The sequence below is a fragment of the Nicotiana tabacum genome, chromosome 3 (genome assembly GCF_000715075.1).
Source record: "Nicotiana tabacum cultivar K326 chromosome 3, ASM71507v2, whole genome shotgun sequence".
Lineage (NCBI taxonomy): Eukaryota > Viridiplantae > Streptophyta > Magnoliopsida > Solanales > Solanaceae > Nicotiana > Nicotiana tabacum.
The window spans coordinates 201,004,193-201,009,519 of NC_134082.1; positions in this window are offsets into that span (position 1 = coordinate 201,004,193).

Genomic DNA, 5,327 nt, shown 5'->3' on the forward strand with positions numbered 1-5,327 from the left:
CTACAACACTATCTTTTATCCGGATTGTGTTCTCTTCACATAATGAAACTTTCTCCCCTTATCCAATATGCAACCTTTTCGATCAGATCAGGAGATATTGCTGCTTGATCAGTGGGACTTATCTACTTCACGTGCATCTCACATGTATAGGTTGATCATGAATGTGCTTCACATGATGGACCCGGTCCATGCCTGAGTTCATTTGTCATTCTTCAAAACTTCACCTGTTCTTGGGCCAACAGACCAGTAATTGTGAAAATTTATACTTTGAAAGTTTTGAGAATTTATTTAGATTTCTATGCTAAATTCATTGTTTAAGAGGTTATTTTGGCAATTTTATCACACGGATAAGTTCATATGATGTTTTTAAGTTAGTACATATGTTTGGTTTGGAGCCTCGAGGGCTCGGGTGAGTTTCAAAAAGTTTTGAACTCATAAAAAGTTGCAGGTTTTTGGCTGCTCAGTGCCCAGGGATTTTGTTCTTCGCGTTCACGTGGTCTCACTCGCAAACGCATAAGGTTAAAGGCCTGGGGGAGGGTTCACAATTTGTTCTATGCGAACGCGGCCACTGGCTCGCGAACGCGAAGGCTCGAGGGGTCAAAGCTCCACGAACGCGAGCCCAATGTCGCAAAGGCGAAGGTAACTGAGTCCTAACTCTTCGTGAACGCGACAGGCCTATCACGTACGCGATGAAGGCCTGTCCAGTGATTTTAAAACAAAAACAAAACGGGTCTTAATCAAATTTTCATAACTTCCTCTTTCAAACTCCAAATTGGGCGATTTTTAAAAGAGAATTTGACCACCAATCCATAGGTATGTAGTCTTAGACTCATTCTCTTCAATTTTCATTAACACCCATTAGATTTCTAGGCTTAAATCATGTTCTTAAGGGTAGAAAATTAGGGATTTGGGTAGAGTTAGGGCTTTTTGGATAATTGTGATTTAGACCCCGTTTTGGAGTCGAATTTTGGAACTAATTACATATTCGGGCTTGTGGGTGAATGGGTGATCGGGTTTTGATCCGAACCTCATGTTTTGACCAAGCGGGCCCGAGGTTAATTTTTGACTTTTTTGGGAAGAATGATGGGAAAGCTATAATTAAGCATTGAAATTGGATTGTTTAGCATTTATTGATGTTATTAAGTCGATTATGTCTAGATACAATTGATTTGAAGCCGAATTCAAAAGGAAAAGCAGTGTTTGAGGGCTTGAGTTGGCCATGAAGTTCGAGGTTAGTGTTTGGTCTAACCTTAACTTGAGGGATTAGGAGTTGTGTCCTATTTGCTACTTGCTTATTGTTGAGTACGACGTATAAGCATGGTGACAAGTATCTATACGTTGGTGTCGAGCATGACCGTGAGTCTTAAATTGAGATTTATTGTGTTCTTAAATAATAGTACGGATGCTTAAGTTGATGATTCTCGGTATTGAGAAAGGATTATGATTATTCTCGTGGAAATTACTTATGGATGAGTATTGGTGTTAGTTGAGGTATTTAGAAGTTGGAACAAGTTTGGTTATAGTTGTTTCTCCCTTGCCGGGGCGTAGTTACTGATACTGTCGATAGGGGTGTTCATGGTTCGGTTTGGATCAGTTTTTCCCTAAAAAGAAACCAAACCAAGTAAGTCGGTTTTTCAAATATTAGAACCAAACCAAACCAATTAAGTCGGTGTTTCCTCGATTCAGTTTATGTCGGGTTTTGTCAGTGTTTTCGGTTATTTGTCGATTTTTTCTTAAATATAAGACATACACTACCAAACACATATTCCGGCGACCACATTTTCAACGTAACACTATCAAATCAATTGCCCTTTGAGAAATCTATTATTTACCAAGATATATTGATGATAATTTAATCAAATAGTGATGAATAATTTAAGGACTCAATTAAAAATATATTATTTTTAACACAAAATGGATTCTTACACTTATCAAAAGAAATCTACCAATCAAACTAGAATGTAAAGGTAAAGAACTATACTAAAAGTGCAAACTATTAACATTTACCATAAAGTTTTGAAACTTTGTATAAAAATATACATATATATAAGTGTAATAATAAATTTGAAATAGCTAATCCTATAGTCGGTTTGGTTCGATTTTTTCTGGTTTTTTCTGATTAAAACCAAAACCAACCCAAATTTGATCGGTTATTAAAATTCAAAACCAAAACCAAACCAAACCAAAAAGTATCGGTTTTTTTGGTCGGTTTGGTTTGGTTTTCGGTTTGGTTTGATTTCTCAGGATTTTTTGAACACCCCTAACTGTCGATTCCCTTGCCGGGATAGTGTAGTTTTTTATTGATCCCTTGCCGAGACTCTTGTTATGATTGTTGTTGATTGTATATGTGGATCAGATTGCGCACCACAACAATGATATATTTTGATCAGGATGCGTGTAGCAACAATGATATATGTGGATCGGGTTAATATAAATGGATCGGGTTACACGCCGCAACAATAATATAAATGGATCGGATTGCATGCCGCAACAATAATATAATTGGATCGGGTTGCACGCCGCAACAATGATAAATGATATGGATTGGGTTGCACGCCGCAACAGTGTTGTTATGTGCTGGGATCGGGTTGCCCGCCGCAACAATTGATGATACAAAAGTGTTTATAGATTGGGTACAAGTTCCTTATTGATTTGATGTGAATTCTAAGTTGTCCTTATGCCTTTACTCTTGATTTACTGTTGATATTGATATACCCTGCAACATGTACCCCCCATCTTTACTTGTTGTTCCTGTTTTATTTTTCGTTGCACATTATATAACTGCACAGGTTTATTTGGTAGTCTGGTCCTAGCCTCGTCACTACTTCGCCGAGGTTAGGCTAGGCACTTATCAGCATATGGGGTTGGTTGTGCTGATGCTACACTATGTGCAGATCCCGGAGCAGCTCTTGGACCATAGCATTTGGGTGGCTGCCTTCAGTCCAGCTGGAGATCCCGAGGTAGTCCTGCAGGCGTCCGCAAGCCCGTCGTTCTCTTTTATCTTATTATGTATTCTGTTTTCCTTGTTTCCGAGGCAGATGTACATTTTTTTTAGACTTTTGTTGTAGTAATCATAGACAGTTCGTGATATTGTGACACCGGATCCCGGGTAGAGACGTATGTTGGCAATGTAGTAATGGCTTGGGTTATTTTATCAGATTATGTCTTCCGCTTAATTTTATTCATCGTTAATATTTCAATGTTGATTACCTGTTAATTCAAATTGTTAAAAAGGGATAAAATGGAAAGAGTTTGTGATTCTTTATTTTGCGGCTTGCCTAGATTCTACACATAGGCACCATCACGACTTCCAATGGTGGGAAATCCGGGTCGTGACAAGTTGGTATTAGAGCTCTAGGTTACATAGGCTTCACAATTCACGGACAAGCTTAGTAGAGTCTGAGGGATCGGTACAAAGACGTTTGTATTTATCCTCAGAGGCTACAGAGTTAGGAAAAACTTTACATTTGTTCTTTCCTGTCGTGCGGTTTGGTTTCTCAATACTAACTGAAATTCTACTCTGTTCTTTCGTAGATGGCGGGAGCACATGCTTCCTCATCCACCGATCAGTAGCTCGAGCCCCTAGTAGTAGCTCCCACGAGGGGCAGAGGGTAAGGCCGAGGCCGTGCTAGAGGTTGAGCTAGAGGCAGAGCTCATCCCAGAGTAGCAGCACCAGCGTCGGAGCCTCAGGTTGACTTTGATGATGAGGTTTCGGCCCAGACAGTTCTTGTGGGCCCAACTCAGGCTCTAGAGGGGTTTATGGCTACCCCAGTACTCCAAGATGCTCTGGTCTGTCTAGTGGGCCTTATGGAGAGTGTTACCCATGCAGGCTTGCTTCTCGTAGCACTAGCCGTCTCTCAGACTGGAGAAGGAGCCCAGACTCCTGCTACTCGCACTCCGGATTAGATGTCTCCCTAGTATCAGACTCCAGCAACTCAGCTAGTTGGAGCAGTTCAGCTGGGTATGGTAGCTCAGAACGGTGATGGAGCAGCTATGTGTGCTGATGCTTTGTGGATATTGGATAGGTTTACCAAGCTCTTCACTACTACCTTTAGTGGTGCATCTTCTGAGGATACCCAGGAATATCTAGACATTTGTCATGAGTTTCTTAGGAACATGGGGATAGTAGAGACCAATGGGGTCGATTTTGCTACTTTTCGCTTGTCGAGATCCGCTAAGACTTAGCGGAGAGATTATTGCTTGGCTAGACCAGCCGGATCACTAGCTTTGACTTGGGAGCAGTTTACTCAGCTATTTCTGGAGAAGTTTCTCCCCATCACTCAGAGAGAGGCCTATCGGAAGTAGTCTAAGCATCTCCAGCAAGGTTGTATGACTGTTACCTAGTATGAGACCAGATTCATCGACTTGGATCGTCATGCTCTTATCATACTTCCAACCGAGAGATAGAGGGTGAGGAGGATCATTGACGGACTTATTCAGCCAATTCATTTTCAGATGGCTAGGGAGACAGGGAGTGAGATTTACTTCTAAGAGGTAGCCAATATGGCCTGGAGAGTGGAGATGGTTCTGTCGTAGGGAGGTGGTCATGGGTCAGACAAGAGGTCTCGTCATTCAGGCAGATTCAGTGGTGCCTCGTTTGGAGGCAGGGATTTGTATGGTAGAGTCCATCCTCCTAGGCCCTTTCAGTCAGCACTTCAGGTTTCTCATGGTGCTTTAGGTGGCCATGGTTATCATATGTAGTCTTCTGATCAGCAGCCCTACATTACACCAATAGCTCCTATTAGTGCACCGCCACTCCACAATTTTCGGGGTAGCCATTCAGGTCGCTAGGGTCAGTCTCAGTTTCCTTAGCCACAACACTCAGGTGGACGTTTTTAGTATGGTGAGTATGGTCATATCAGGAGGGCTTGTCCGAGATTGGTGGGTACTCAGTCACAGCAATAGGGTTCTCGTGCTATAGTTTAGGCACCAGGTGTTCCACAGCCTGCCCAGCCAGCTAGAGGTGGGGGTAGAGGTGCTAGAGGAGGAGGTAGAGATGTTATAGGTGGAGCTCAGACCGTTAAAGGTGGAGGCTAGCCAGCTGCAGGCCGTCTAAGAGATGTAGTCCAGGGTGGTGGGGCCTAGCCCCGATGTTATGCTCTTCCAACCAAGTCTGAGGCTAAGGCTTCTGATGTAGTTATCACAGGTACTGTTCTGGTTTGTGATCGTGATGTTTTAGTTTTATTTGATCCATGGTCTACATACTCCTATGGTTCATCTTATTTTGCACCGTATCTGGTCATGCCTAGTGATTCCTTGAGTGCCCCTGTATATGTGTATACCCGGTGGGTGATTCTATTATGGTAGATCGAGTCCATCGTTCTTGT